The sequence below is a fragment of the Pteropus medius genome, unplaced genomic scaffold, assembly GCF_902729225.1.
Source record: "Pteropus medius unplaced genomic scaffold, Ma_sr-lr_union100, whole genome shotgun sequence".
In the NCBI taxonomy this organism is placed as follows: Eukaryota; Metazoa; Chordata; class Mammalia; order Chiroptera; family Pteropodidae; genus Pteropus; species Pteropus medius.
Genome location: NW_024341894.1, coordinates 2147933 through 2170761, shown reverse-complemented (window position 1 = coordinate 2170761; position 22829 = coordinate 2147933). Strand labels below are relative to the sequence as shown.

Here is a 22829-nt window from a genome sequence, read left to right as displayed (position 1 = left end):
TGCATCTTACTTAACCAGCTCTCTATTTTTAGATGCTTAGTTACCTTCAAATTGATGCTAAACTATCATGAACATCTTTTTTCTGGATGTAGAATTATTTTCAAGGGTAGATTTTTAAGAAATGATATAGAAGAATCAAAGAATAAGAATATTTCAAATGCTCTTAATACATAGTGCCAAATTAAAGGTAGTCTGGTATTTTTTAACTAATCTCCACTGCAATATGTAGGTATTCTAGTTTTGCCATAATATCACCTATATTATGTATCAAAGGTGATTTAAGATCTTTGCTAATTTAGTGGTACCTTATTTAAAATTTTTTTGTCTTTTAATCACTGGTGAGGTTGGAAGGTTTCTCTTATATTTGTTACTAATCACATTGCTTCTTGTATATCTTGACAGCATCAGAATTCTGCTCAAATGGTCCAGCTTCCCCAGGTTTTGGTTCCTACATACATAACCTGTTCTCCATGGTTCTGGCTTTATAACACATTCACTAATCAGCCCGATACCTCTCGATCCCATGTTTGTCTACCATTTTACCAAAGTCTATATAGTTGGATAGGAATTTATAATCATGGATTAAGAGAACGTCACTTGCAGTTAGAAATTTGGGTTCCAGTACAAACTCAGGTGTTTTTTTAACTGTGTGGCATTAATTGACTCATTTTTTTCCCTCCTCTTAGGATCTCTCCTTTCTCACCTGTAGAAAACAGTAATACAACTTTTCACCCTACAGTGTTTTATGAGCACTTTGAGCCTTGTAAAAGCGAGATCAGCCAACTTTTTCTGTAGGGAGCCAGATAGTAAACATTTCAGGCTTACAGGTCATATGGTCCCTGTCACGACTACTCACCTCTGCTCTTGTAGCGTGAACGTAGTGGAGACAATAATAGTAAATGAATGAACATGACTGTGGTTCAATAAAGCTTTCTTTATGGATACTAAAATTTAACCTTATATTTATATACTACATTAACTTATATTAATATGTTATATATGTAATATATTATATACAATAACATTTGTATACAATATATTACATACAATGTATTATGTATACATATATACATAATTATATAGAATATATTATAATATACTTGCATATGTTTTTATATTATTATAATCACATGTAATTACATATAAATATTTAAATTCATTTGATATAATTTTCAGGTATCACAAAATATTGTTCTTCTTTTGATTTTTTTTCAACCAGTTAAAAATGTAAAGTGTGAGACCATTTTTGCTCCTGGGCTGTACAAAACCAGGTAGCCAACTGGATTTGGCCCATGGCCCTGTTTGCTAACCCCTGTTCTAAAGCTCTATCCAGCATCAGATCTCATGAGATAGTCAAAACAAATAGATACACAAAACAGACAATAGTATTCTCTCTAATTTTTAGTTGTGAAAACAAGGGTACGAAGAAGCCGAAGTGACTTGCCAAAGTTCACATAGCCAGGAGACGTGCAACCGGGATTCAGATCAGATCTGCCTGACTTCAAACCTCTGCAATGTCTGCTTACAGCCAGCCTCCTTCCCGGTCAGTGATCTAGCCCCGGGCCAACTCTCTTCTGCTAGAACCTATTCCCAGACTTCCACATCCCTCATCCCCATCCAGCCTCCTCCCTTCGCCTGCTGCAACTGCCCCGCCCCCAAGGCCAGAGGCTGCCATGGCCATATCACCAGTAGCAGAGAAAGAGCAAACCTATCTCCTCTGGTTCCTACAAAGAGGCCCTTGGTTCTCCAACCGCAAAGCCACACATTTGCAAAATCTAATGGCAGTGTTCCACATTCATGGAGATATTTAGTGGTACACAAGGTTCAACTCTGTCTGTCACAAACACTACAACACTTACTTAACCAGCACTTACTTTACTCTTGGAGGACAAGACCAGCAACAAAATCACCACTATCGGGAAACCTTACTAGGACAGAAGCCCAAGTAGTCCCATGGAAAATGAATGCAATTTGGAAAACAAGGACCAAAGTTCAAGAGTTGCTTCTTCCACAAATTACCCAACATTCTCCGCCCCCTGAGAGGTTTAGTTTCTCAGCAAAAAAAAAAAAAGAGGATAATAAGCTTCAAATGAGAAAATAAATGTAAATATGCTTTGTAAACTGCTGAATACTATACAAACACTAGCAACAATGCTATTTTCAGGCTGTACCATTCCAAACAAACACTAACTTATTCATGACTTTCTCAGCCCTATTCAAAATGTGATGTTCATCATCTTCTACAGAAACTCCAAGGCAATGTTTTCCTTTTTTTTTTTTCCTGAGCCTTACTTTCTTTCCTGCATGAATGGGGAACTGAATTCATTATGAATTCCCCTGGCACCAGCACAAATCCAAAGTGTATGGGGTTTGAAGTGACAAATGATAGGATGTTATTGCAGAGGCTTGTGGGAGCTGGCAGCACAAGCAAAGAAGCGAGTCCCATCTTCCCCAGCAGTGGCACCAACAGCCTCTGCACGGTACCAAGGCTGCCGCCTAAACAGAGCACAACAAAAGCCTCCCCCAGCATCAGCTCTCTCAGCCTGGACAGGCTCTAAAATGCCAGGGGTGCCGGATGCACCCTTCACCCTGCCTTTCTAGTCACCTAGACAAGAGTTCTTTCCTTAGGTTCTCATCAGTGCCTTTTCAGAGCTTAAGGAGACCCTCTATCACCTGATCCAATCTATTTATTTTACTTATAGGGAAACTGAGGCTCATGTAGTAAAGGTGACTTGCCCAGAGTTATGTAAGCCCTGGTCTTAGCATTAGGAGACTTTGGTGTAAGCTCTTGCTGTTCAACCAAGTAGCTACGTGACCTTGATCAAATTATTACTGTTGAAAGATGATTAATTCTACCATCAATGAAAACCAGCATTTCAATAGTGTGTTAAGGTCGGTCAACTGTCTTCAGGATCTAATTCTTACAGTTAACATGAAAACAGGGTAGGCATTGTAGCTGTTTGCATTTTTTCTAAGAGGAAGGAGGAGTTCAGAGCAGCTAAGTGATTTGCAAGGTTACACAGCTAATAAGTGGCACTTTTTGGTTCCAAATATCGTTATTTTCTCCACCGATACATGCCACTAATATTCCTTAATAGTGAGACAGAATTAGAACTTGTTTGCAAGGCATCTAGGATAAATGTGAAAGTATGCTTGAATTAAAAACTGCTCGACCATTGATTCCCAGTATTTTGAGAATGAGGAGCTATATTAGTTGTCCATTGCTGCAGAATAAACCGCCCTCAAAGTTAGCAGCTTATAACAACGAATATTTATGTTCTCATAGAGTTTCAGAGGGTCAGGGATATGGAAGCAGCCTAGCTGGGACACTCTGGTTCAGAGTCTCTCTCACAAAATTTCAGTGAAGCTGTCAGCCAGGGCTGCAGTCATCTCAGGGCTTGACTGGGGCTGGAATCCTATTCTGGGCTCTCCCTTGGTTGGTGGCAGGCTTCAGTTCCTCTCTGGCTGCTGGCTAAAGGCTTCCATTTCTTTCCCTGAGGGGTCTCCATAGGCTGCCTCAGTGTCCTCATGATGTGGCAGCTGGCTTCCCTCAGACTGAGTGATGCAGGAGACAGACAGAGAGTACACCCGAGGTGGAAGATGGTCTTTTTACAGCCTAATTTTAAGAGCGGCATACCATCACTTCTGTAGTGTTCTATTCATTAGAAACATGTCACTAAGTCCATCTCACACTCAAGGGAAGAGGATCACACACATGAACACCACAAGATGAGGATCATCAGGGCCATTCTGGAGGCTGGCTACCCTAGCACCCCTTTGTAATTCCAAAATCTTTGTGACTCCCATAAGATCAAGATCATAATTTTTGTATCATCTGTTTTACTGAGAAAATACTAGATTAAACTATATAAAATACTGCCCATATTTGACGATTTGTAACTCCCAAAAATGGTAATTTCATATAGTTCAACCTAATGTATAATAAGCCCTGTAACTTCTCAGATATTCACTAACCCCTGTTGATTAAGCTGTGTTTTATTATAACATTTTTTCCAATGAACATATAAGAAGTAGTTTGCTTCAGGGAGCTGCCATCCAACAGGGTTGCTGAGAAACTGCTGCGGGCAGAAACTGCTCCAGCTCCTGGAGGTACAGTGGTGAGCGAGACAGGCATGATCTCTGCACAGCCATGATCTCTGCTCTCATGGACTTTACATTCTAATGGTTCTCAAACCTGGCTCTTTAAAAATTCAAATCCTTAAGACCCACCCTAGACTAACTGAATCAGAAAATGTGAGAGCAAGGCCAGGAATGTATATTTCCCTCAGGTGACTCTGGCGACTCTGATGCAGCATTTGGGAACCACTGGTCCTGTCTCAGTTCTCGACTGCTTAACCTCCTCTCTACGCCACAACCCACAGCAATGGTTTCCATATCACCTCTTCATAGAAATTTGTCTTGCTTACATTACTAATGAACTCCTGACAGCTTACGTCCATGGATTAGTCTATGCTTTATCTTACTTTCCCCTTTGTGGCATGAGACTACTGGCCTCACCTTACTTCTTGAAATCCCTCTCCCTTGGCTTTTGACAATACTCCCTTTTGGTTCTCCTCCCTCCTCCACTCTGGTTGCTCCCCATCAGGGCCCCTCTGCCTGCCCCACTTGATTAAACGGCAGTGCTGCTCAGTACTCTGGTTCCAGCCATCGCTTCTCATTCTCCAAAGTGCTCCTGGGTGATTTTCTCCGTCACCCTGCTTTAGGGAGTCTATGCCCATGACTCGAGACTCTGTATACCTGACCTCATTCCCCAAGACCAGTAGCACTCTTCAGCACATAACACTCAATAGACCCGATGATGTAACCCATTTATTCCTGAAGGATATATTTATTAAGGTGTGGACTGCCGTATGGGGTTGTCACTGATTTTAATTAAACCAATGAAGTAATTTAGTTGAAACTGCATGGTGAACTTCTTGAGGACAAGAATTGGGTCTTATTTATTTCTGTGTGCTCACATTATTGAGGATGCTTTATCGAGAATATAATATAACACGCACACACACAAAAAATTGAAAATTTAACTTATATCTTGTTTCTCATTATCCGGACTCATCAGGAAAAAATAGAAAGAGTCTATATTCCTGCCCCAGGAAGTTAGCCAGACTTTTGTTTTAGAGAAATCGCCAGATGAGAGTAAGCTCCTTCAAAGGTGAGTGTTAAACAATATTTTTGTGTTTTAAATTCTGAGCCTGACAGAGAAGAGGGGATGAAAACTATTTATTGAAGGCTGAAGGAAAAGGAAGAACAGGAAAGAAGATGAAGGTGGCATTAATGTGGCATTCTTTACATATGTGTGTGCATATATTTATAGTATATGTGTATATATACATATATCATATATATAACAAATATATGGAGATTGTATACATAAAACGGAGATAATAATCGTACTTGCCCCACATGATTATTACGAAAAGTAAATAAACTAATGTAAATAAAACAATGAGTCCATACCCGGTACATAGTAAGGATGCACTGATGTTAGCTTAGCGTCCTTCCACTCTCTCCAAAACCCTACTTGCTTCAGCAAATACAAAAAATTTCCACTGGAGTCAGACCCAGTTGTTAAGCCTAACCTTAGGCCAGAGGTTGGGTAAGTGCACTCTTGAAATTGTATGCATAAGTTTGTATAAGTTTGCATGCATAAGCTTGTATAAATATGCACATATTTGTTTTTCTGAGGAGGGAAGCCATAACTTTCATGAGATTCTCAAAGGAGTCCTTGTCTCTAAAAATGTTCAGACTGCCTGGACATCATCTGCTGCTCAACATGTCAACACTCATTACCATTCTCACTGGTTACTAAACACTTTACTTCCTCATCAAGATATGCACCAGTGACTCAAAGAAGCTCCTTTCAAAGGAGTTTAGTGGAGTCCTCATTCATTCATTCATTTTATGCATGCATTCATTCATTTGTGCAATAGGCAATTATTTGTACTGACTCTATCTTCCCCGGTTCATAAATTTACAAAGAGATTCTAGGATGCTAATGCTCCGTCCGGCTACCCTGTTTTGGCCAAGATGGCATTCACCTTTGTGACTCTATGATAAGATGGATTCTTCCCCAAAATGGCAAACAAATTTGGGCCAAGTTGTAAACATTATTTACAACAACCTTAGATAGCAGCTGAGTCTGCGGTCAAGGTGCCAGGGAATATATGAGAAAATCGGGCGACCGTAATCTCTGTAGCATGTGGAAGGAAAGAAAGACCACCTTGACTGATGGTTGGCTTGATATGTCTGAAGAGGATTAAGTCTGACTGCCACAGAAATGGTTGGAGAGCCAAAGAGAAGAGAGTTCGATGAGGTATGGCCTTCAAAGTTTAAACTTCTAATCTCCAAGGACCAGAGTGACTTCGTAAGGAATTCAAGAAGAACGCAATCCGCTCAACATATAACAGGATCTTGAAATCCTAAGACTGTTTTCCTGAGGCCAGAAAAAGGAAAGAAGTGTACTGGTGCCTACTGTGGAGTGACTGAAGTCTCAGGCAAACTGTGCAAGTGTTACTTTGATAACTCAGTGCTACAAAGGTATTAAGGGATTGATGACATTTGCAGGTGTTGATACCTACCCAAACTCATCCTCTAAACCGAGAGCTTAATAGATAGAAGCAAGCGGATAAACATATCCATGCATTCACCCAAACTAGCAGAATGGCAAAGTCAAGCCCATGAATAAATGGAGTTTGATTTCTGGAGTGTAACTTTAAATACCATCCCTGGATTTTTGAGGTGATTTCTGATCTCCCCCTATCCCCTACCCACCGTTTTTCTTCTTTGGGGGGTTTGTGTTTTGATAATAAGCTCTAGTTGCATTTGCAAAATACAAAAAGTGAACTTCCAGATGGACTTCTCAAAGTGCAATGCAAACATGAGGGAAACAAGAAATCCAAAAGTCAAAGGCGAGTGGGAGGTTTTCTTCTCCCCCCAATCTCTGGGGAGTCCAATTCATTCAACACGCTCACATTCTGGTTTCATTTCCATTTTCTATAATAAGAGATGAAGATGTAATATGTCAATGTTGATGTATCAGAGAGATGATGAATTCCAGGCTAAAACACGGTGACATCTGCTTGGAAACGAGATGGAAGAAATTAAGATGCTTACCATGATTATTTTCCTCCTGAGCAAATTTATAGTATCTTTGGTCTCAAGGGCAGAAATTCCAGACAGATTAGCTTTTCATCTCCTAGGTAACTCTCTGAACTGCATAGCTATAGAAATTCATTGCTTTAACACTGGGTGTCCTTATTAGGGGAATATCTTAAATTCTGTGCCAACAAAGAAACTCATTGACTACTAAGCAATAGTCATGAAAATATTTATGACATGGATTGCAAACAGGTGCTCCAAAAAGAACAAAAGCTGGGATTATTCACCGCTTGGACTAACTGGAAAAAAATTATTTACACCTAGCACAACGTATTTTATGCTTTTAGTAAATATTTTTTCTGGGTTATGTGTCCTCATATTTTAGGAATGGTAAATTTGCTTAAGTACGAGAAAGAATTGGCAAATGTGAAGAGAGCTACATAATAGGTGCTAGAGCTATAGAGCTGTCTATACTATACTCATTCCTAAATTATTCAACAAAGATGTTTCCAGTCCCTACTACACTGCCTGTGTTTGGCACTGGAGATGCAAAGATAAATACAATATGACCCTGCCTAGCTCAAATTTGCTTTATTTATTTTTTATAAAGACCTTAGGAAACTGTACAGGCATGAATAGGTATGTCCATTTCATAGATGAGGAAGCTGAGGCTGGGCAGGGTCACACGCCAGGAAGTACCAAAGTCAAGACTGGCACTACAACCTTCTTTCTTCAAGTCCAGTGCTCTGCCTACTTCCTCATATACCGGCATGATTGACATGAGACTCGAAGCGGGTTTGGATGACTCGGGGCAACGACTCACAGTGTCTGAGGACACCAAAGCTAGCTATTGATCCAGTATTTACATCCCAATATATTCCATTTTTATTTTTCATCCAGATGTTTAGCACCATGTAGACACAGCTGTGGTCTCAATCAAGACTAAGTGATACTTTTCAGGAATTACTGAAATGCTCACTGGAAAACTGTTTCTTCTAATTGTGTTTTGAAATGATCCAATGGGGGAAAGGACTTGGGCCTATTTGAAGCAGCTTCAGCTTCTCTTGGAACTTTAGCAACAGGAGTTATAAAATGTTCCCCCAAATATTGCTTAGCATGAAAACCTCTTTCAATGTAAATGAGCCATTGATAAAAAGGAATTTGTTAAGAGAGACAGGAGTTGGGGGTGACCCTCATTAGCCATTTGGTTGCCAAGGAAGCAAAGCTGCCAGAAAAGACAGGATTGGGGAGGAATGCCAGGGTTGGGGAGGCAGGGCTAAGCACAGAGGTTTATTGGCAGTTGATAAGGGACAAAGGACATTTTGTATCCATCTTACATACTATTGATTTGATTTTTTTATATTGGTAATAATTAATATGTGACTATTCCAAAATAACCGTGACAAAATGGAAAAAAAAAAACAATAAAATGGAAATGATTTTAGGGTCAGAACATGTAGATTTGAGGATTCCCTCACCTGCTAGTTATGTGACCTTAGGCAAGTCATTAAACTTCTCTGAATTTCCATTTCCTCATCTCCCAAATGAAGATAATAATTCCTCCCTCATAGGATAAATATGATGATGGGTTTGAAAGTGCTTATTAAATGGTAAGACAGTATATGAATCCAAGGTTTTCTTTTCTATTTACAAAAAAAAATCAAATCTAAATACAGTGTTGAACGTCTCTCTATGCTCAAATATTATTCATCACTAATTCAATGTAACTTTTAGATGCCCCAGCTTTGATCATGCCTGCTCTGCATCTTTCTTAAGAATAAACATTCAGAGTGCCTTCTGTGGGTGCTCCCCAAGGTTTCAGTCTGTGATCGCAGACCTGGGAAGGTTTGCTGCATCCTCGATTTGAGAAAGCAAGGCATTCATAGTCTTCCAAGCACTCTACACACAAAAGGCCACACAGCAACTAATTCAGATGTCTGACAACCATCTTGAGCTTGGCCCTTGGTTTCTGATCTCTCTAGCCTGTTCCTGAAACATTTCCTCTCATTTCAGTAAACAGCAACCCCATTCATCCAGTTGCTCAGATAAAAAGAGTAGGGGTCATCTTTGACTCTTCTGTTCCATTCATTCCCCATCAATATCCAATCCACTCTTATTTCTACCTTCAAAATACATCATGTATACCTTCACCTCTTGCTTCCTCCGCAATGCCACTCTACTCCAGCCCATAAACATCCCTTTTCTGCAATATTGCCAAAGAGTCTTCACCGGTCTTCCTTTTCCTCCCTTGACTCCTTTATAGTCTATTCTCCTTATAGCAACCAGAGCAACTCTTTAAAGATATAAGTTAGGCCAATCACAAAGACCTTCAGTAGTTTCCTTCAGTCTCATTCAAAATAAAGGCCAAAATCTACCATGGCCTATAAGGCCCCAGCTGAGCTGATCTGGCTCCCACTCTCTCTCAACTTCGTTTCCTTCCATTTCTTTACACCAGCCACCCCAGTGCTCTAACCCACCAATTACCCTCCTCCTTCGAGGTGGGTCCTTTGTGCTTGTCATTCCCCAGCCTGGATCATTTTTACCCTAGATATACACATGCTTCATTTTTCCACTTTATCTAAGATTCTGCATAAATATCACTTCCTCAGAGAGGCCTTTCCTGATCTCCACTGCTGCTTATTTTTCTTCTTAGCACTGATTTATGTTTTATATTATATTATATTATATTATATTATATTATATTATATTATATTATATTATATTGCATTATATTATATTATATTTATATATTCTTGCTTATTGTCTGTCTCCCCACTGGAATATCAGTCCCACAAGGGTAGGAGGCATCTGCTCTTTTTTTTATTTATTGCCATATCCCCAGCATCTAGATTAAATTGGTACATTGTAGATGCTTTTAAGAGGCTGTGTGACACATCCTTGAGTTCATCTGAAGACCAGAGCTGCCTTTTAATTGGGGGCATACTTAATCCAGTTTGGTCAATGGTATAATCAAGGGTTTAGAGAGGATCGCACGTCAACCAAAAGGTGCTCTGCCTGGAGCTGAGGAATACCAAGGAGTGACGAAATAGCACAGAGATCCCAGTGGCCTCCAGTACAGCCAGGACAGGAGTGCCTTGACCTCCTGTGCTCGTGGGGCCTGACATAAATCTCCTCAGAGTAACAAAGGGGCCCTGAACTCAGGGGTACATTCCCCAAGGCCACATCTCTTGGGTCTGATTTTACCACGGAGTTCCACGATTGAATGTGGTCTCCTAATTGGCATAAGCCCAAGAGGGAAGGCTTTGACCTCAGTAAATGACTAGACTAGGAGAAACCTCTCCTTCCATCTCGTTTTGCTGACATATTTTTGATCTATCATTTATTGAGGGCCTATTCCAAGCTAGGCCTTTTGCTAACCAATGTGTATATGTTATATCATTAATATTATTTAAGAAATGAGATAGTATCCCTATTTTACAGGTGAGAAGACAGAAGCTCACAGGATTTAAGTTACTTGCCCAAAGTTAAACAGATAGAAAATAGAAAAATTGAGATTTAAACTGAAGAGGTTCAGAACATGCCACCCCCAAACGTGCCACTTTGGCAAGTTGATTATTTTCAGCTAAAGGCACTTGAGAAACAGCAGATGCAGGAAAGGCTCTCTGATCACCCCCCTTTTGACCTAAAAACAGGTTATAAAATATCCTGTAAGAAAAAATGACCTCCCTGCACCCGAAAGAATGGTTTTATGATGAAAGGGGGTTGGGAGTCAACATCAAAATGGATCTGTACAAATGATCCTACTGAAACAATCCTTATCCTCCATTAGTTTCCCCCATTGTGTATCCTAGTCACTTTCCCACAACTTACTGCCCCCCTAGAAGCTTAAACGCCTTTTCCTTTGTCTTGTTACTTTTCTACAAATTTATTCTTTGTTAAAAAAAAAGTTATATAAGCTCTCGGTCCTAAGTGCTTCTTAGGGTCTTCATTCTTCTTATTTAAGGCTCTTGATTAAAATTTGTATGTTTTTCTCCTGTTAACCTGTCCTATGTCCATTTAATTCTCAGGTCCAGCCACAGAACCTTAGAGGAAAAAGAAAGGTTTTTTCCTCTTCTATAGAATCATACTCCAAACAATGCTACTTCCGTGATGCATTTCGACTGAATTGAATGTTCCTGCAGTGTCCCCCAGCTGTAGGTGAGTTGGACCTCTGAGTTCGCTCCTGCGGTATGAATGGATGCTGTAGGACTTCTAGAGATGATAAGCAGAGACATTGATCCTGGATAATGGCGACCACTCCAGGGACCTCTGGTGGCTGCTGCCTCTGAAACCCAGGATGCCATGAGAGGTGCGGTTTCTTCTCAGGCCCTGGGATGTTCTTCCAAAAGGGGACTCCAGCATATTGGCCCAGCTTGAGCTGCTATCATGGGATTTGCCCACAGAAAAGGTGAATTTTAGCGTGGTTAATGATTGTGAAACTCCTTAGGTTTCGGTTCCTAGGGACTGCCTCTTTCTCTAGTTCTCCTGAAATCTTTCAGCTATGAGAGCTGGTCACCAGGAAACTATTTATAAATATCTTTCAAGGGGGCTGTCTTCTTGGAGATGATGTCTTGACCTCAGAGGCTTACCAGGTCCCCCGAAGGTGGCGGAAGAGATGGGCCAGTGTTTGTCCACACTTCTAAGGAAGGGGACACTTTCAAGCAGGTGCCACTAAGCCTCTCCCGTCTTGTGAGGGATTGGGTCCTGTCCCTTTTCCCAAATCCTAGTGCTCTCTGATGTGAATCATCTTTACCAAAGACGGAGTAAGTGAAAATCCTCAAGACATTCAGACCTCATGAAAAGGTCAGTTCTTGTGATCCCCAAAAACTCTCTCCCTATGCTCAGCACGGGCATTACCAAAAACCTCAGTTGTTTTTCTCTCCAGAGCATGCTGAGAGAGAAAGCTGTTTCACTGAAGATTGTTTCTTTGACATTCATGAACCAACAAGGATAGTCTCTTATGGGCCTAATTTGACTTCTTTATGTGCCAAAAGGAAACTTTCTATCTGAAGGGCAGGCATACAGATATCTGAAGAGGCCTTTAGGAGGCACTTTATAATTTCCTTGAATTTCCTCGAATGTTTGGAGAATAATGTGTATTGATTAACTGTCTCTTTCAAAATGCTTAAAGTTCTCCAATCCTTTCATATTTTTAAAGGGAATTAACAGTGAAGAAAAAAAATGTATACCTACTTGGCCATGTTTTCTAACTAAAAGGAATGTAGCCTAAAATCCCATGAAATGTAATAGAGTCCACTTAAGGACAATGGAAGCCGAGTGGCTGTTCCTGATATATTCAGAATTGGGGCCATAAAAATAAGGGAGGTGGCAGTGACTTCTCGAGACTGTGTCATAATCTGAATCTGGCACTAGGATGGCCAGCGTGACTACACAGTGACTTCAGGAGTCTAGGGCTGAGGTTAGGCACACATGACCTTCAGCTGCCAACACAAAGGGAAGTGAGATCTGAACATACCACAGACCTAGTCTGTGTCACTTAACATACAAAGCAGGGGACACTCTTAGGCCAATGTCCTAATACAGAATTCTGCTTCCAACCAATGACTTGGCACAAAAACAATAACAAAATTTAAAGCTATGACCGATGATGTCACACGGTAGCAAGACTAGCACATGTGAGAGTTTGTTTGTTTGTTTGTTTAAGTACAGTGTCCCATATGCAGGAATTCTGAACCTCTTTTCTTATAGCCCAGGGGATTGACATTTTGGCATCCTGAGGACCCACTGGTGGCACATCAATAAGCCATGGCACATAGGTCAAAGCTTTGCTAGTGGAAAGAGCACTGGATTTAGAGGCAGAAGACCTGGGCTTCATTCCTGGTTGTTGCTACTAGCTGCATAACTTTGTGCAGATCACCTAATTTTCTGAATCCTGTTGCTACATCTATAAAATGCAAAAATTGGAAAATTCTAAGGACTAATCTTATAAAGCAGGTATTATCATCCCCACGTTACAAGTGAGGAAACCATGGCCATAATAAGGAAAAGGACCAAGTAAGATTTTTCAGGTTATGTTTCTAGAGTCTGTCTACACCATGATCTCCTGGGATGGCCTTAAATGAGAAGGAAAAGGAGGAATAAGGAGTGGACTGTACAGTGGTGAGCAGGCCAGGTAGAGGTGTGGCAGAAAGGGAAAAAATGTCAGTGAAGCTGCTGCTTACCCACCCAACACACAGCTCACCTGTGCTCCCACCCCTCGGATACACCCTCATGGCTTCTCGGGTGAGAGCAAGGCCAGTTTCTAAGTCTCTGAGGGCCACACAAACGGACGTGCTTCACAAGTGCAAACGAAGACCTGGTGTCCACTCAAGGGACTGGATGATTCTGGGGCCTTTGTTTTTATATTAAATGCTTCTTACATTCAATGCACCGTGGGTCACTGTGGGTTAATTAACCCAACGTGCATTAAAAGCTTCACATTAAACTTCCTCAGCTCAGCCCAGTTTCAAGTTCAAGGAGGCAAAAAATAACAGCTTCTGAAACCATTTTCTCCTTTTTTCAAGGTGCCCTTTGAGGAAGTTCGAGTAACAACAAAAGAAGTAAAACAAAACCTTTGTTTTGGTCTTCCTTCCAGCTTTCCCGTAACCCTTGGTCCCACCCTCAGTGCCACTGCCAGCCCCACCTCCTTTCTTCTGATGGGTCTCAGAGGCAGCCTCAGGAAAGCCTTCCCCAGCTCCTTCCAGTGTCAGGGAACTCTCCACCCTTCCCACCCAAATCATCTGGAACCTCCCCTCTGCAGCACATCAAACACTTGTGCTTGTTTCATTAAACTCTGGTATTATTGGTTAAGTGCATGTCTTCCTGAGAGACTCTGAACTCCATGAGGGCAGTGACTGTGTCTGTTTTGCTCACTGCTGAGCCAACAGAGCCTAGGGCAGTGCCTGGCACACAGTAGTAGTTGGTGCTGCATAACTATGCGTCGGCTGAACCACACCCTGTTCAGTAGTTTCTCCTTCCTCCCCAAGATCTGAATCACCCACCACCAAGAGCTACTCACGGATCATGCAAATTGTGTGGCATTGTGTTGGATGACGTGGAGTCCGAGAACTTATCTCCACTCCCAGGGTGAGCTGGCGCTGAGTCAAGAGGTGGCCGCCACTGTGGCACCTCGAAAACAACTCTGTGTTTGCAGTCGGGACACCCTGCTCCCAACCTCAGTTTCCCCATCTGTAAAATAAGAATACAAACATCTAATGCACTGACCTTCACTTGTTCCGAAGATCACATGTGAAAAATAGATGAGGGAAGTTTATATATCATGCAGCATCTTTCTGTGAATATCCAATTTTTATAAGTGGTATGAGAGGCAGGTGAATTTTCTTAAGCCCTGTAGCAGAGCTCTTCCCTCCCCACCACGCTGCTCACAGGCATGCGGTCTCAGAGCTCTCATGGCCCAACCCCTCATTTTACATATGGCGAAACTGTGACCCAGACAGGGGAAGGGATCTGCCTCCAATCACAGGAGCTAGAGGCAGAGCCAGGACTAGGACCCAGGCATCTGGTGTCCTTTCCACCCATCCACCTTGTGCTGCCTCCCTCCTATGTCTCCTTGAGTCGATTTCCATACCCCAAGATGGCTCCTTCTGCCCATCTTGAAACCATCCCTCACCCTCACTGCACAGACTACTAATACAAAAAGGGACCAGTTCAAGTGTTCATTAATTATCAATTTAGTTGCATGTATAGTTGTTAGAGGCCCAGAAATATTTTTGTGTAGGCCAACCTGACTCTTAAAACTTCTCTAAATTTCCATTCATTGGATATTTTAATAATGTACTTTATCAGCATCTCTTCTTATTCTCTGCAAAAAAAAAAAAGTCTTTCCTCTATACAAAATAATTTTAGATTCATTGTTATCTGTAATTTCATGCCTGGGGAGAGAAGAGTCTAGCACATCCAAGCCCAAGTCTGCAAAGCAGAGGTAGGGGCAAGGAAAGAAGGCTCATGAAGGAAGCAGAGAAAACAGTGCCACAACAATGTCAATGCAGTAATAGCTCCTATACATTTCACTTTCTGTAATAGTATTGTGTTAAGCCCTTAGCCTGTGTTATCTTATTTAGTTCTTAACAACAGATAATAAGGGGGTATACTGTGTTAAATAGTGACCACCCAAATCATGTCCACCTGAACCTCAGAATGTGACCTTATTTGAAAATAGGGTCCTGTGGATACAATTAGTTAAGGTGAGGTCATATCGGATTAGGGTGAACCCTAATCCAATGACTGTTGTTCTTATAAGAAGAGAAAGCAAAGACACAGACACACATGTCTTGTTAGAGTGAACTTAAGCAATTGTTCCAGGTGACAAAATTTTAGTTTATTGACCCAGAACCTTGAATGTCAAGCTAAAGAGTTCTAACTATTCTAGAAGCTATAGGAGAGATCATCAAAAGGCTGAGTCAGGAGCAATGTGCTCTTCTGGAAAAGCTAACTTGGCAGCCTCGAGATGGATGAATTAGAGAAAAGACTAGAAGACCATTTGAGGAGGTCATAGTAAAAATCTAAAGGAGAGAGTTGAGGCAAGAGCAGGACCAGGAGGGGTTGGGTGAAGGAGAAGATTGAAAAGACACATGGCAGATATACAATGGCATTTATTTACTCCTGATGGTTTGGGGGAAGCGAAAAGGAATAACAGTCCTGAACATTAACCATCAGATAAAAGTGAAAGGAAGAGAAAGAACAAGAGTAGGCAGGAAGATGAACCGGGTTTCAACGGCACTGAGGTTGATGTGATCGTGGGAACCCCATGCAGTTATATGAATCCTGGCCTTTTAATTTCTGGACTTTGTTTTAGTAACAGAAATATAAACTTCCATCTTGTTCAAATCACTGATATTTGGGGTTTTCTGTCCCTTGCAATCAAACATAAGCCTAACGAATACTAGTATTGGGGCTCTTCATTTTTCCCACAACTACAATCTTCTTTGAAAAGATAACTACTTCATTCTCAGAATATTCCTTAGTTTTGAAAAAAAGCTTATTCTCTCTCTTAGCATCCCTACATTCGATCTGTCTCCAGGGCTTACAGTTTCTCCCTGAAAGATAAGTTTTAGACTCGCTTTTCTAGTCTAGCATTTTTGGTGATGCTCCTGTTTAGGTGACCATTCACCCAAAACAGTACCTCTCCTCATGCCACCAATGCAGACACTGCTTATGGCCTGCTTACACCGCCCTGATTGAGAGCCCTACAACCTGCCCCAACAATTTCTAATGCCCCAAATCTGGTCGAGATCTTCCCAAATCTGGTCTCAGATATTTGTCTGATCTGACGTTATTTCCTACCTTTTCCCAACATGAATTTTAGCTCTAATCAGGACAGTTTTCTTTCCAAAATATAGTGCCCATTTCCAGCTCCATAATTTATTCTATATTTTCTTTCTATATGGAATATCTTCTCACCCTTCACTTGGCTACAGTATGTATTTAGCCATCTCTATCTTTCAAGGACTTGAGCAAATTACTAAGTACCAGGTAGGAGCAAGTATGACTTGAACCAAGTCAAAAATCCAGCAAAACTGTAATCAAACTCCCAGCTACAGACCGTAGCAACTCAAAAGTAGAGATCCTACCTAACACCTCTATACACACCCCACCTACAGTTCTGAGTGATCAATACTAAATCTTGAGAGAGTCTTCAAGTGCGGGAAGAAAAATAATGCAAAGTAAAAGTGAAATCATTAAAAATTCACAAATAAGGAATTAAAACTATGTAATAAAATAGATTCCATTTGCAAGTATAATTAGATTAAAAAAATTGAAATCTACAACCTCACACCCATTAGGATAGATACTATCAAGAAACAGAAAATAATAAGTGTTGATGAGGATGTGAAAAAATTAGAACGCTTTGCACTACTGATAATGCAAACTGGTACAGCTGCTGTGGAAAACAGCAAGAAAGTTCCTCAAAAAATTAAAAATGGAATTACCACATGATCCAGCAATTCCTCTCTGGGGTATGTAGTCAAAAGAATTGAAAGCAAATAAGAATACTGGGAAACATTTAAGAGGAAGGGTTCTTTACCCAGATACATTTCTATAATAGCCTTCCCCTTTCTTGACCTCTGGTGTGTGAGGTGTTTTCATGTAAATGCCTACACTATGACTTCCAAAAATCAATGCTGCTGTTCAAAACATTACTTATAACAGAAATTGGGATGTGCCTCACTCAGCAATGTTAGATGGCAGAATGTAGCTCCTTAAAACAATCTGCGGAACATCAAATTTCAGATGATGACCTTGAGATTCCACAGGTGTATATGCCTCTGTATATTAAAGGCAATTTCCTGGGATTCCCTGGGGGAGTAAATCTCTCCTTGCCGATTTCCGAGGGTTCTCTCTAAAATGAGGCTTCAAACTCCTAAACTGTCAAGACCTCAGTGACCTACCTGTAACCCAAGGTACGCTGTGGCTCTCAGTTATTCACTGACAGCCCCTACAGAGAGTAGCCAGAGGGAGGTGCTCAGACCACCTATGGGGCCTGTTAAAAATAAAGATGCCAAGACCTGAGTCTTCATTTTCCCAGACTCCCTAGTGATTCTTATGCCCACTAAAGTGGAGAAGCATTGTCACCCTAGGAACCATCATCTGGCATTTCATTCATTCCAGAATCTGCTGGAGAACAAACAGATGATGTAGTACAGTGTGATCATTCATTCATTTTATTTAATCTTTCAACAAGTAATTATCAAAACCCCACCATATTCTAGGCATAGATTCACATACAAAAAGGCTATAGAGTGTTGTGGTTAAAACACAAACATGGCACTAATGCTGCTTGGTTGCATCCTAGCTCCTTTACTCACTAACTGAAAGATCTTGGGCAAGTGGCTTACCCTCTGTATGCTTCAGTTTCCTCATCTGTAAAATTGAGGTATTAATGGGACTTCCCTCACAAGGTGGTTTTGATGATTCGATGAGTTAGTATATGTAAATCTTAAAATAGTCTCGGGTACACAGTAAGTCCTGAGTAAGCTTCCACAGAAATCTAAGCATCATGAAAGCAAGGGTTTTCTGTCTTTATCTCTAACACCTCGAGCTGTACCTGTCACAAAGCAAGCAATCACTTAAATATATGTTGAATGAATAAATAAATTTCTGTGAGAGATTGCCAGTGATATGGCAGACTGAGGTGGAATTAGCAGATTCTTCTCTCCACTTTCAATACATATGTGTTGGACAATTTACAATAAACCTTTTAAAAATACATATCTGGGCTGCAAAGAAATATAAATTCTCATGTGCTAAAAGGTCAAAGAAAGAAATCACAGGCAGAAGTTTAAGTAGAAGCTGGCACATTAGAAATCTCAAAAATGGTCAATTCTTTTAATGATAGGGGTGGTGGTGGTGATGATGATGATGATGATGATGATGATGATGATGATTTTGATGGCTAGATGAAAATAAGTCTCAAGAAGAATTACAGGGCACCTTCTTTCTATATCAACTCCTTGGGAAGTCATTTCTTCCCCCAATTTTTCTGTAGCACCCAGATATTTACCAAATAGTTCGCAGCCTCCACGAAGGTGGAGCTACCTAGCTTACCTCCATCTCAACTGTTTAGATTCATTATATGATCACCGTCTTTCATAAACTGAACTAGGCTTAGAAATCTCCCTGGGGCACTTTCTTCTGGTTCTGGAGCATCGACACACAAAGGCATAGACTCACAGACTATAACATTTAGGAGAGATGTAACACGTCAATCAGTTCAAACACCCACCTAGTGTTCCCCTTCATTGCTCACTACAGCCACCAAAGTCACCCAGCCTACTCATCATTTCCAAGGAAAGGATTCAAACTTTCATGAGTCTGTTAGAAGAGATTAACGTTGAGACTCCTTACAGCCTGCTATAACCTGTTGTGGCTGCTCGGGATACTAATCTATAAGTGATGATAATTCATTACTGGAATAAATAGGAATATGGTGCCAGCTAACTCAGGTTCCCACATGACTCCTTTAAATAACCAGCAAAATATAAATGGGACATGCTGAAACCAACACAGACATCACATTGGAACAGAAATTTTAAAAATATTCTCAACTGGCACTAACTGATCTAAGATGAGTATTTTAGTTCTTTTCATATGCAAAGTGGACAGTACAACTTCTAGATCCACTGCTAATTCTGAGACCAGCAAACTAATATTCTAAAACCAAATAGTACATAGTATAGTGTCGTTCATTGAAAACAAGTGATTCATTTTATTATTTAAATTTTAAACCCTTTAATATACTTCCCCCAAAGCTATCTGATTCTAAAAAAACTCACAATTTCTAGACAGTTCTAAATAAAGTATTATGATACATTGAGTAGACAATAAATCCTTTATCTTTTAACATAAAGAGGCACACCACTTTTATTATCAGAAAATCAGTTTCTCCCCAAACTTACTAAACTGTTGAACAAATATTTAGAGATTCTCCTTGCAAAGGTGCCCACATATGTCAGTCTAGCCCTGCTTCTGTCATTGCAAAAACTTTCCCATCACTATACGCCTCTGGTCTGCCAAACACCCCTACTGATGCTTGGACAGCCTCTGAAAGCCAACTTTGCTTCTAGACAATCAAGAATTTCTGGAGGAAAGCTGACACTGGGAAACTCCAATTCCCCTTCCCACTGTCAGAGGTAGCATGGTACATTGATTAAGTCCTCAGGGTTAAACTATCTGGCTTCTAGAATGACCCTATGACCCCTCCATAACTATATGACCCTAGGCAAGGTACTTGACTTCTCTGAGTCTTGTATCTCATCTATTCAACAGGGATGACAGTAATAATATCTTATTCATAGTGCAGTTGGGAGCTAAAAGGAATGAACACATGGAAAGCATGGAGAAAAGTGATTGGCACATAGTAAGCGCCCGATACATACTAGCTATTATTATTGCTGTCACTGTGCCCTCTCTAATTCTAGATGACTCTTTTCTTCCTCTCCACTCTGGCTCAGGTTCCTGTCACCTGACATGAAAATTTCTGCCACGATTTGGGACTAGGAATTCACAGTTAACATTAAGGAAGTCTATGGCCATGCTACCCTGAACAAGCTCGATCCCGTCTGATCTCAGAAGCTAAGCAGGTTCGGGCCTGGTTAGCACTTGGATGGTAGACCACCTGGGAAGATCAGGTGCTGTAGGCGTAAAAATTAAAAAATAAGGGATTATAAGCTGACAAGGTCCTTGTAATCTGTGAGGTCCACCAAGCGTTGCCTTGGCTAAAAAAAATAAAATCAAATAAAATTAAATAAATAAATAAAAACATTTAAAAAAAAAGCAACATTAGGGAAGATTTCACAAAGGCAATGAACGTTAAAGCTGGACCATCAAAATTTCTTCCTTCCTATTTGAGTGCTTATCAGAAAATTAGGACAGGAAGAAATTAAGGAACTGAATAATACCTAATCAGATTATTCAATTCTTTATAGGCTGATGAGAGCCCTCTCAACTTATTTCTATATATTCTCAGACTGGTATATTTACTTTAGCTCTCTCTCTCTCTCTCCCTCCTATGTGACATCTTCCTAACCTTATTGTTATTCCTCTTATCCTTCAGAGCTTTTTTCCTAATTTTATCTTTTCCAAGCCCAAAGGCATGCCATTTGCCAGCTGCAGTAACATTAGGACTTAGCAGAGCAGGATAACACATCCACATTTTCCTTGAATATTCTATTCCTAAGAATATGATTAACTTTGAAGAAACCACACACGAGGGGAGCATTCCTAACGACTTCTATTGCTGCTTGATTCAAATAGATTTTTGCTCAAATAAACTCTTAAAAATTAAAAAAGAAGAGAAGAGAAACCACCCACAAGACTTTAGTCAGGCAAAAATAAAATGAAATAGCTATTGGACTCAAATTGCTTTTTATTTGTGCCATTTCTGTCAGTGTCACACATAAATTTTAATTGTGCTGAAAGAAGAATTATGGGCTAATTGTCAAGAGCACAGACTCTGAAATTGAAATTGACAGGGCTGCTGCAGGTTATGAATGTTGTTCAGTGCACAGAGGCAACCAGCTGAGGGGTTAGTGAAACCTGAAATCTAGATTCTCACTCAAAAAAGACATGTATCCTTCGTGCGCAGTGAATTTACTCAGAAGAGGCATCTTTTCCTACTTCATACAAAGATGCCATATGTGCTAGTATTGGTTACATACAAGGGAATTGATTAAATAATAAATATATTGGAAATAAGGAATCCTAGTTTTCTTATTGTCTGAGAATGGAGTTTCAAATATGGCAAGAGGTGTTTGATATATCAATGTTTATTCATGGTTTTTAACGTAGGTAGTTATAATTTATGTAGAGGTGTAGAGGTGTGTACATGGATATGTTTCCTAGCTCTTTCCACCAAGGGGGCCTAGAATCCATGATACAGCAGTGGCAATGATTGAACTAGTGCTCAGATCTTGGTTTCCAAAATGCTACCTTCCACTGAAAGAAATCAGAGCCCATTAGAAAGATGGACAAGTCCAAGGCTGGGACAATGAAACAATGAGATGAGCCAGAAATATCTTGTGGTTCTAAAAAGTAAGAAAGTACTCAAAAATCTTGGGAACATGTCAAAAGTGCACAAGGTCAGCTTGAAAGGGCTCCCTCCTTCTACCTGTTTCTAGTCTCCCAAACATCCATACTCATGCTGGCCAAATCAGGGAAAATCTGGGCATCAAAATAGGCAATGACAGTCAACACTCATAGATTACAACTCATTGAATAAAATTATCATCTATGAATTCATATCAACACAAATGAATAAAAATATAAAATAAATGTGTGAGAAGAGAAAGCCATACCTTAAAACAGAATACCTAATAATAAATGTAAAATAAATGATAACATTAGAAAATTGTCATTCAGTAACCATCACAGTAATAACTGACTCAAGAAAGATCAATGGATGCTAAAAATAAATGGGTGAAAGTTGATGGGGAATAGGATATGTACATAGTCCCAAAGTATCATCCCAAAAAATACTTGTTAATTAGTAAATACAAAGTACTCATTCATTGATAAGTGCAAAACAGTTATTCATTAATCTTAGAGTGTATAACTTAGCAGAAACCATCTTAACCAAGTGACAAAAGTTAACATCACCAGAAATGGGACAAATCAACATTACATGCCACCTGATCGGATCCAGGCCACCTACCCCCAGGCAGGGTCAGAAGCACCCTCTAAAAGAAATCAGGCTCTTAACACATCAGCACCAACCTGCTGGCCACCTTTCCCAGCCCTGCCATTCCCTTTGACTGTCCCAAGGCAGGTCTGGTCCTGCCTCACTGCCTGACCCTTTGAAGGGTGGACCTCTTCACGCTGTAGCTCTGGACCTGGTCCTGCATTCACGTCCTGGGAGCACTCTGTGGATCCCTCCCTCTTCACTCCATATCTGACGGCAGTCCCTCATGCAGCCCTCACTGCCAGCACCCGACACCAGGCCCAGTTTCCAGGTAACACTTGCCTAGGAGGAGAATGTGGGTAAGAATCACATATTAGACTGATAATAATCTGGCCGCCGTTCAGCCTCCTGCATTGGCCCTCAGCCTCCATAAACATTTTCTGAGGTAAATGTTCAGCCACCTGAGAACATTTACCATTCCCTCAATGCACTACGTTCTTTAGCAGTCAAGCCCAGGTCTCTCGGACTCTGGAAACTTGGCCCTTAACTACACAACTTCATCATCAATGTCACA

General features: G+C 40.5%; 1 long non-coding RNA gene and 1 pseudogene across 1 annotated transcript in view; one reads left to right on the top strand and one right to left on the bottom strand.

Moving 5' to 3' along the window:
- The window catches only part of LOC120597190 (uncharacterized), a 308055-nt gene that overhangs the window by 68437 nt on the left and 216789 nt on the right, over nt 1–22829 (bottom strand). The window contains exon 5 of the long non-coding RNA XR_005651352.1: nt 14138–14307. This is a non-coding gene — a long non-coding RNA (uncharacterized LOC120597190). The remainder of the gene's footprint in view (nt 1–14137; nt 14308–22829) is intronic.
- Nucleotides 20161–20279, top strand: LOC120598384 (uncharacterized; annotated as a pseudogene).